Below are 10942 nucleotides of genomic sequence, written 5' to 3' on the forward strand. Positions count from 1 at the left end.
TGTCGTCACATGTGGATGGAGATGAGGCAGCGTCACCGCCGGAAGTTAACTCTCACATCTTTAGTGATGAGAATGCCAACTCTTGCTGAGTTATGTGAAAAATTATGTGTTAAATTAGTTTTAAGGTCCTTATAATCCCTGTTAGTTTAGTTCTTTGTTTTTAATATAACATAATTTACGTTAGATTTAGATTTATGTTATATTAGATTAGACTTAGGTTTATTTAGGTTTACCCACACACACACACACACACACACACACACACACACACACACACACACACAAGAAGAAGAGAGTTTTAACGCCGTAGGAAACTATCCCAAAAGACGTTAAAGATTAGGTTAGATGTAGACTTACGTTAAATTAGATTTAGGTTTATTTTTAGTTAGATTTACGTTTATTTAGATTTACGCTTATTTACGTTAGATCGAGTCCACGGAAGAATTACTTACGGTTTAGGGTTTAGAGTTAGACGAACAGTGAAAAAATCTACTGTGAAAAGATGTTAAGATGCTGTGAAGTGCTACAGCTAGAGAAGAGGCAAAGGGGTTTTTTCCACTACATGCAGTATCATGTAGACGTGGGTGTGTAGATTTCTTGTACCCACAAATATAGTTATTGACCAATAAAGACGAGATTATAACCCGGTGGTTCTGATCTCCGTGCACCTCTAGACCGAGGTGTGCGGGGATTGGACATGACTAGAGAATGTGAGGTAAAGAGAGAGAGAGAGAGAGAGAGAGAGAGAGAGAGAGAGAGAGAGAGAGAGAGAGAGAGAGAGAGAGAGAGAGATAAGATGAAGAATGCCAATAGAATATTAAATTTGTTGTCCAGGTTATAAGATTTTTATCCTCATTATGAGTAGTGACGAGGGTGTGGGACCGTCCAACCGAAACACCTATCTCTCAACGATGGTCTTATGTCCTTGTAATCAATGCAAGCATGCTGTGTGACGGACAAGACGTGTTTCTTTGCAGCACGTTCGCGAGTTTGGCGAGTTCGATCCATCTATTATAGATCGAGTTGTTGCCAATTATAACTCGTCGGACTCTGACGCTGGCCAACAAGCAGCAATCTTGCAACCCAATAGACGTGTTCGCAGGCGCTTTGGTCAAGCAGCATATGTGAGGCCACAAGATGTAGCCTCTGACAGCTCGGGGGATGATCATGCAGAGCACATTCCCAACGAGGCAATGTTTGAGCCCGAGATTGATGAAATGATCGAGACGATCATGGATTCAGAAAGGCTTATCTATGATGATATGAAAAGTGAAGCCGATACGCCATTGTATAATGGAGCACGTATGTCTAGATTGAAAGCACTCCTGGTTCTTCTCAACATGCAGACAAAGTTTGGATGGAGTGACACTAGCGTCACAACGCTTTTCAGGTGATCTATTACAATTAGTTTACTTTAATAAAACTCTAAATGTATAATGATCTGATAGATTTTTACACGACTGTATCGTATTTTTATGTTGTGTAGATTGCTTAAAGAGCACATACTACCAGGTGACAATGTGATGCCAGATTCCCGAGATGAAGCAAGAAAGATTTTGCAAAACTTGGGGATGGATTACAATTCTATCCACGCTTGTCCTAATGACTGCATTCTTTTCAGAGGGGAATACATAGACATGGAGAAGTGTCCGAAATGTGATTCCGAAAGATATCGAGTAGATCTCCACGGGACAAAAATTCCACAAAAGGTTTTGCGACATTTTCCTCTGCTTCCTCGCATCAAGCTTAAGATGGTTGCACAACCAATTGAAAAGCGCACACCAATGCGGTGACGAAGTGACTGAGGAAGAGTGGGAGTACTCTCGGGGTTGCGCGACCAAGGTAAGTTTGCAATGTACGACTGGCTCTCTAAGTACCTTCCATGGTGTATAACGCTCTTTTCTATTCGTGCTCACATCTTTTGATTGAAAATTCTGAGTTTTCGACTTGCCTCTTCTATCACTCAATTCATTGCGTCATTGTATTTATATGCGTCATTACGTCATTGTATTTAATGGTCTTTGCGTCATTGTATACTCTATTCATTCAATATTAAGTTTAAATATTCGTGTGTTTAATGCAGGTATGGATGATGAGGAGTTTCTTTCTTCTTTGTCACCGTAGCAGAGACACTGGTACGTGGAGCATCATCGCTCTGGCGCATCATCACGTGTTCCTACTCCATCCGCATCTCCCTCTCTTTCGGAGCATTCGGCGCGCTCCGAAGCTTCGGCGTCGACGAGATGAGCTTCACACTCATCTAGACACCGGCGCTCTAGTGGTGGCAGTGGTTGTTGTGGGGATTCCGCCACGGATGCCTCCACACCGCCTCGTGTTCGACGAGGCTCTTTACCCTCCCCTTCTTTGCCCACACCAGCCACAACATCGCCATCTACGCCAGGTTTTGTACGGCTGACTGTTCCTAGAAGATACACACCTCTACCTACTTCGCCAGGAGCCACCCCACTCGACACTCTTCGCTTGGGGGCCCAGACGCCGGTGGAGACACCTGACGTCCGTACCCCCATCGACACGCCGCTAGAGACCCCTGCCGGGACACCCAGGTTCACGCGTCACCGGCCAGAGGGCTTGTCTTACTCCGTCGACTTCAGCGGCGGCATCATCATGGATGATGACGGCAAGAAGGTGATCTCGCCCATGCGTGGTCTTTGCTCTCAGCTGTTTAGACACTACATACTAAACAAATGGAGTGAAGTACCAAGTGATTTAAAAAACAGAGTCATCAGCATACTTCATGATGAGTTTCCCGTTCCAACACGGGATCAGCGCTTCAATGAAGACCTGATGAAGATTCGAATGCGCGAATACTGCAAACACAAGCGTTCCGAAGTGCAAAAAGCAATCAAGAATGGGTGGAACAGGCCAGATTGGCTGGCCAAAGAAGATTGGAAGAATGCGAAGAAAGCAGCGCGCGAGAATCCCGACAAGTGGAAGCAACAAAAGGATGCAGCCAGAGCGCGACTAGAGGCAGGGAGCTCGCACCACTTGGGGAGCGGTGGATGGGCATCATTTGAGGCCGATTTTGTAAGTGTTTTCGCATTGCTCTTTATGTTCGATAGTTTAGGGTTTATGAGTTTTTTAATTCTAACATAATGAAATCTTTGTATGTTTTGACAGTGGTCGATGACAGGACGTGATCCCACACCGTACGAGCGCGAGTACGCAGGCAGGAAGGGCTTAAACGCCCTGATGGACATTCTCAGTTCTCGCGGCGTCATGGTTAGTATTAGGGTTTACTCTTTTCTATTTTTTGTATTGTTTTATAAATGTCATTATATGTTTATACTTACTGAAAGCTGTCTTATTGTCTTTTTTTGCAGAATCCAACAGATACGCCGCTTGGACGCGATGAGACGTCTGACTAGACGACGTTAGTTTAGCCGTAGCTAGATAGCATTAGTTTAGGGTTTCTCATAGCTTATGTATCATGAGACGGATTTTATACGTCTTTTTGAACCATGTATATTATTACATTTGTCACCGCAGTTCCTTTTGCCAATCAATTCTTTATGCCTATGATGTTGTACAATTGTCATTATTACATTTGCCAATCAATTCATTTTGCCTATGATGTGTACAATTGTCAATTTTGCAAACAATGCGTCTTGTGGGTGACTATTTTAGGTCTATTATCTACCCTTGCACTTTTTTTAAAAAGTGAATCAAGTACAATATGGTTGACGGGTGGCAGGGCATTCAATGCCCTGCCACCAAAAAAAAATTCTCTCGGGCGTGGCTATAACCGTCGCTATTTATGGCTCTGTAGCGTCGCTATAGTCTTATGTGTAAACGTCGCTATAACCACCGCTAAGAGCGTCGCTATATTGCGACGCTTTCGTAGCGACGCTCGTAGCGACGGTTTTAGCGACGCCGGGGGTTATAAAAACCCAGTGTATTTCCGTCGCTAACAGCGTCACAAGAGCACACAACCTCTTGTAGTGTTTAGATGTAAGAAAGGGTACTATCAACTAAAAACAACCATGACCACTATTCAACTTGTCTCAAGATCACCTGTACAAGGGTGAAAAACGTCACCCATTTCTTTATTCAAAATTGGGGTGGAAGTTGAGTTGATTTGCTAATTTTTTCCTTTAATTTATTGATTTTATCCATAGTATTACCTAAAATAAATATATGATCAATATATTTTTATCCCAACAATTTGATAATGTGTTTTGACTGTAAAGATTATCACATAATTTTTAAGTTAATCTAGTAATTTCTCCTTCTATTTTACTATCAAAAACAGAGAATTTTGGTCATAGTAAATACCTAAACTAAATATCTAATCAAAGTATATTTATTCTAGCTTTCTAATAGTATTTTTAACTTTTCAAATTATCACATAATTTTTGGAGTTCATTTACTATTTTTCCTCTTTGATTTACTATCAAAATAGATAGTTTTGGTTCTATTAACTATCCAAAATAATTAAAACAATTTTGACATAATTATTTACACTATGCAGTGTCTTTAAAAATTATCTCAAGAGTTTTTATGATATTTTTTATATTCTCTTTTAATTTCAAGACAAAAATAAACAACTTTTACTCTGATGATTATAAAAAATTATGAATATAAGTTTGATACAATTTTTAAAGCTTTTCAATGGTTTGTGTAAGCTCTTAAAATTATTTTATAGCTATCAAAATTATTTTAGTATATTTTCTCTTAATTTAAGCCAAAATCAAATAATTTTAGCCCTAATATGATCTAATAATCATATAATTACTATTCCTAATTAGAAAAATAACAATAAGTAGTTCAAGTATATAAAACGATGTTAACAAACCTAAATTAGTTGCCTTCCATTAATTTACATGGTTTATAGTTAATTATCTTGATTAAGTTCACTTAGACTTTTGCTCTTTTAGTGAATTTGAAAAGATTCTCTATAGAGCTAGAGAAAAAATGGCAGGATCTTCAAGTCAGAAGAAAATTATGAGAAGCATCACGCCTTTATAGGATTGAGCAACAACCAACTTTGTACTTAGGGAACCTCCCCCCCCCCCGCTCCCCAAGTGGCCCCCTAGCTACACCAAATGCCCCCTGTTGCTATTTGTGTCCATGGCATTGCCCGGTATCTTCTCCTAGCACCTCCCCAGCTTGAGAACGAAGTTCGGTTTAGATTCCCATATCTAGCTAGAAATATCTATCGCACGTGACAAAATATCTACCAAGCCATGTGATATAATATGTTTTGGTCCATGTGATATAATATTTACTAGGGTTTCCAATTGTTTGTGTAAATGAATTAACCATCAAAATTTGCGGATAAATTGAAATGATCTTGTTAAATGTATATTATGAAAATGCATCAAGAAATTTCATACTTGGAGGTTCTGGTATAGTGTTGGTCTTCTCACAAGTATGGTTCACTTTATAATAAGTTATAAATTATTAGGTAGAATAAAGGTCTAATAAACTAATCTTTTTGTTAAATGCATGTTTATAAGACCACTTCCTTTGATTTAGCAAGAAATCCCTTATTAATGCTAGTTATCACTCAAAAAACTTTTCGTACCTTTTACTGAGTACATGTAGATTAAATATCAAGAAAAAACCTTTTTCAGTAGACCTCAAAAGAGGGTCTACCTAGTTTGAAGAAATTCAAGCCATGAAATATGGTTGTCAAGCTCCTTTTTGGCGGTGGTTGCACCTTGGTCGCATCTTGCTAGAAGGGAGTCTACTCTGAGGTTGATCACCGATCTACGTTGTGAGTCCGAACATGTATAATGTCACCTCAAAGATTTTTCTCTTGTTGGTGCGCTCATTATGCCTTTTGTGTGTGTGTGTGTGTGTGTGTGTGTGTAGGGGTGATTAGGGAGAGATCACTAAATGGGCGGATTCATAGGTTGGGGTTTGCAAAAAAAAAACATGTGCTCAGAAAACATCGTGTGATGGTATGTTGTAGTGTGTGTGGTATATGTAGGTAGCACAAGATGAGGCTAAACACAAGATGGCGCAAAAGAGTTTCCATGTAGTATATGAAGAAAAACCAGAGCATGGCACCTTGAAATAACCTTTTGATTTTCTAAATACACTGTGCCATGCTTTAAGGCCTTTGTGTGTGCTAGATGGCTAAAAATGCCAACTGGGAATTTAAGTGACAAGCGAACCAAAAGAGAGAGAGAGAGAGAGAGAGAGAGAGAGAGAGAGAGAGAGAGAGAGAGAGAGAGAGAGAGAGAGAGAGAGAGAGAGATCATATTTTTGATCTTATAAAAACCTCTCGAAAAGATAGAGAGAAAGAAACAGAGAGAGAGAGAGAGAGAGAGAGAGAGAGAGAGAGAGAGGGAATTTTCATGCCAAAAAAGTTGTATTTTCTTGGTTGGCTACTAACTGGTCGAGGTGAGGCTTTCTACTGGTATGGGAGAGGAAAAAGGCGTCAAGTGTGTGTCATAGGTCTATCACTGAGCATTCCACCATAATACCATAGAGTTTAAGTAAATATACGAGACAAATGCTGAGCTTTAAAGATTCTATCTTCTTTTTGTTATATAGCATTGCAACTAATCCATATTACAAATAATTTAATTATTTTTAAAGGCAACCATCTCCCAAAGCAAAACATTTTGTCAATGATTTTAGAGTTGTATACCAAATTTTTAGAGTCATTTGGAGAGAGAGAGAGAGAGAGAGAGAGAGAGAGAGAGAGAGAGAGAGAGAGAGAGAGAGAGAGAAGAGAGGAGAGGAGAGAAGAATAACACAAACACTGTGTGCAATCTCCCCTTGTGCAGAGCATTTTCCTCTTACACATATTTATTTGTAGATTTCTTGAATGCTAAAAAATGAATACAAACTGGCCAACCGGACACGATAATGTTTATAGCTCATAAAGAGCACTTGAATAATAAAATGTACATAAATGCAATATCCTTTTGCTTAGTCCATTTATTGATTATGCTTTTGCCACTTGTCATCTACAATAAATAAATAATAATCAATTTCTAGATAGAGCGAGGGAGCGCATGTAGGTGCACCTCCTACAGTGGAGTATTACATCAGCACGACGAGAGAGAAGAGAAAAGAAGAGATAAGAAGTATGTAGGCATTGGTTGTAATCTCCCCCCGTGCAAAAGTGAACATTTTCCTCTTGCACGTATTTATTGATAGATTTCTTGAATGCTTAAAAATGAATACAAACTAACCGGTCGGACATAATAATGTTCATAGCTCCTAAAGAGCACTTGAATAATAAAATGTACATAAATGTAATATCCTTTTGCATAGTCCATTAATTGATTTATGATTTTGCCACTTGTCATTTGCAATAAATAAGTAATAATCAACATTAGGAGAAACTTGGACTCACTTTTGGGCCCTATAAGAAGTTCCACGTCAGCTTAGAGAGAGAAAATAAAAATGTTGAATAGTACATTTAGGTAATGCTTTTTTGCACGAACAAAAATCCAAAATGACATTCTTTGTTAGGTAGCCGCCGTCTTCCTTTTCTTATCCTTGGTTCTCTTGTTAAGAATCTAACCAACCGTATGACTAATGATTTGAAATGCCAACTTACAAGCGTTCCCTCCAAAAAACTTAAGCTACAGGAAATATATCAACTTTAAACATGGGACTTCAATGATTTCAAATGCAAACTTACAAGCCTTCCTTGCCAAGAAACTTAAAGTCATGAGCGGTTGTAATTTATTGATTTCCAAAGCAAGTACTTTATTGCAAATGTAATTATGAGTCTATTCTAGCGGAGCTGTAAGCTTCCAAATTGTAACTCTTGATTCCTCGATTCCTTATTTTTTATCCTAAACCTTATGGCAAGGAATAAAAGCCAACTTTTGTGGGTTTTTTAAGTTCACGGAAGCTATGTGCGTTTATAGAGGATAGTATGTATTCTCCCTCTTCTGTCTGAAACTTGTATTTCCTTCATGGATGGTCTGTTTGAAGTGTTGATTCTTGCATTGCATTTGCAGGTGAAAGATCTACACGACATTGTAAGTTTCTGATTCTGGCTGCAATGGTGGGTACAGAGTTTGCCACCTTCACTAAACAAGAATGTATCTTGCTCCAATTGGATTTAGATGAAAACACCAATTGAAACTTGCAATCCTCAACCCATTCATCTTCAACACTTACCCAAAAAAATAACACACATCATCTTCATATTAAGGTATTGCAAGAGTACACATTGTTGCAGAAATGTAGGAGGGAGTCTTTCTTATCTGAACAAGAGAAAGAACTTAGAAGGACAAACAAAGAATATCATTTAAATTTGTGCATTGATGGGTCTATTCACACAAAGGATCCTACAACAAATGCACCACCTCCCTTTGCGAATATCACTAACCTTTTACATTTCACAGGCGATGGCAAGGATGGGCTACATTGAATATCTGAAGGAGTACGAGCGGAAGTGCAACGCGAGAGAGAGTGCGAGAAGAAGAGCACGACGATATGGTGAACTCGCTCTACTGTAATGTGTAGAGCACAGTGAGTTCTTATTAGGTGTAACATTTAATGGCCTAAAATCTTATTTGTAGCGGAAATTAGCATGAACATAGTGGGCATTTCATTAGAATAGATTCCTAATGATAATTACAAGAGTGCTTGGGTGGAGAGAGCAACAAAAAGCATAACACCTAGTTAGATAGCATCGACAATACTTTCAAAAGAGAGAGCAATTAAACTATTGACAACAGTTGAGGACCGGATTTGCATGGAGCCGGTCCCCCCTCCAAAAGGCTTTGTATTATGGTTTCTCCCATCAAGAGAGACATTGTACAATACAATTCTTTGTGTTCCTTCAAGACTAGCTAGTGCAATGAAGATGGAAGCTTCATACACCAAGCAAAACACTTAATCAAACACAACTTGAATTATCCCCGTTCTCAGACCCAAGACCTCACACACCTTCGAAGATGGTGAGAGCTAGCAGGGTATGAGAGTAGATTGAGAGGAAAAAGAAGTATCTTACGAGAAAGAAGTACATCTCCTCACATAATCACTCATATTAGCATAGCTTAGCTTAGTAATTAGCTTGGTAGAGAAGATGAGCATGCATTGAAGCTTGGCTCTTGGTTGGATTTGCATCCACATGCCAAGAGAGTGTTGATGTAGGCTTCTATCTCACAAGCTTGGAGTAGGTGATGAGCTCTCCATTAAAGCTTGGGAGGAGATAGAGTGTTTTTCCTTCACACATGGTCAAGTGTGAGAGTGTGTGTGTCAATGCCCAGCAAAAATCAGCCCCCTCTCTCTCTTGGGCGAGCCCTAGCTGCTAAGTTAGGCTGGCTTTTGCCTCATTGGACCTCCCCAGGTCAAGCCAATAGGGATTAAGCAGCATAAGTGATAGCCTTCTGACATGTGTCCCCCTTTCCCCTTTTGTGAGAGCTTTAGGTAATTAAATAATTAAACTAAACTCTCATTGGACCCCTTTGCCTCCTGGCCAATAGGAATCAGGCAAGCCATGGGGCTCCTGAATGCTCATTGGACCCCTTGGGAGACTGCCCAATAGTCTTCTAGGACACTTAATTCTTATTGGTTTCTTTTATTAAATGTTTTTAAATTAATTAAACTAGATTTACTCTAGCTTAATTCTCATTGGTCCACTTCAAGGGTCTTCCAATAGGAATTGGGCACACCTTGTGGGCATCTGGCCTAGGGAGCTGACATGTGTCCCTCATTCCCTTTGTGTAAAGGGAGCCTGTGTGTGTGTGTGTGGTTTTCTCTCTCATCCCCTAGCTTTGGGGCTCGCCCCCTCCCATGTAGGGATGCAGAAAGACTTTTTGGGCACACACACTAAGCATCCAATTTTCCCTAAGGTTGACCTTTGGACACAACCTTTGAATTTTGGAACCTTAGCATTTTGGAAGTCTTAATGGGTAGAACCTTAGGGTCTTTTTAGCCCGTTGTTTCACATGGCTCTTTTGCAGATGGCCCCCCCTTTGGATCCCTATTTTCCCTCCTTTGGATCCCTACTGTGGCCGGTCTGCTAACTTAACCAATATTCTAGCTTTTTCTCCCTTGGCACTTCCCCACATTAAATGATCAGTTTAATATGAGAAAATCATTTAGGAGAATTAGATATTGATTATTATGACATTACCTCTCTCTTGAAATCATAGTCGTCCTCGACTATGGTATAGAGAAGATAAAGCATATGCATGAGTCCTTTTCTTAGCGGGTAGAGGATCCCTATGTTACCCTACGACATCATTCCATAATGGATGACTAGTCCATTTGGCGCTTGAGAGCCTGAGGCTGCCGCAAGCATGTCTGCACATTAGTCCTATCAGTCTTCCATAGTAGAGTGACAAGCTCTACTTGGTGTTTGGGAGACGTCGTCCCCACAAACTTGATCTAAGCATGCATACTACTTCATTTTTGTGCACAAATCAAGAAAAAGAGAGTCTTATAAGACAAAAATTTTTGTTCATTTTTAACATTTTGTACATTTGCTTACTCTTGGGAAGCATTGTAAGCATTGACAAGGTTTAGGTTATCCTTTAATTGTATGCCTTGCATCCATCTAGCATCTTCAAAAGGATAATTCTTAAACTTAATAAGATATCGTCTGATAGTCTTACCGCCTCTTAATACCTTGTCTTCATGTCGGAGAATGGACTTGGGCTGCAGCACCTCCTCGTGGTCCTCGATCTCCGGTGGGTCTTCAATAGTTGGTTCTTGAGGTGGCTCTCCTTTGTAAGGCTTTAAAAGGCTCACATGAAAAGCATTGTGTATGAGCCAATGATTGGGCAACTTAAGTTGATAGGCCATCTCATTGATTGGCCTAAGAATCTGGAAGGGACCATAGTACCTTTTTGCTAGTTTAGCATAGTACTTTTGGTGGCCCGTAGGATTCTTGCCCGTCGTGTGCCTTAATCGAGCCTTGGGAAACTTTAACAAGACCCAATCGTTTTCTTTAAAGGCTTGGGCTCTTCTGTGCTTGTCAGCAGCAGCCTTTTGCCTT

Source organism: Adiantum capillus-veneris, chromosome 17, assembly GCF_014529385.1.
Source record: "Adiantum capillus-veneris isolate H3 chromosome 17, ASM1452938v2, whole genome shotgun sequence".
NCBI lineage: Eukaryota > Viridiplantae > Streptophyta > Polypodiopsida > Polypodiales > Pteridaceae > Adiantum > Adiantum capillus-veneris.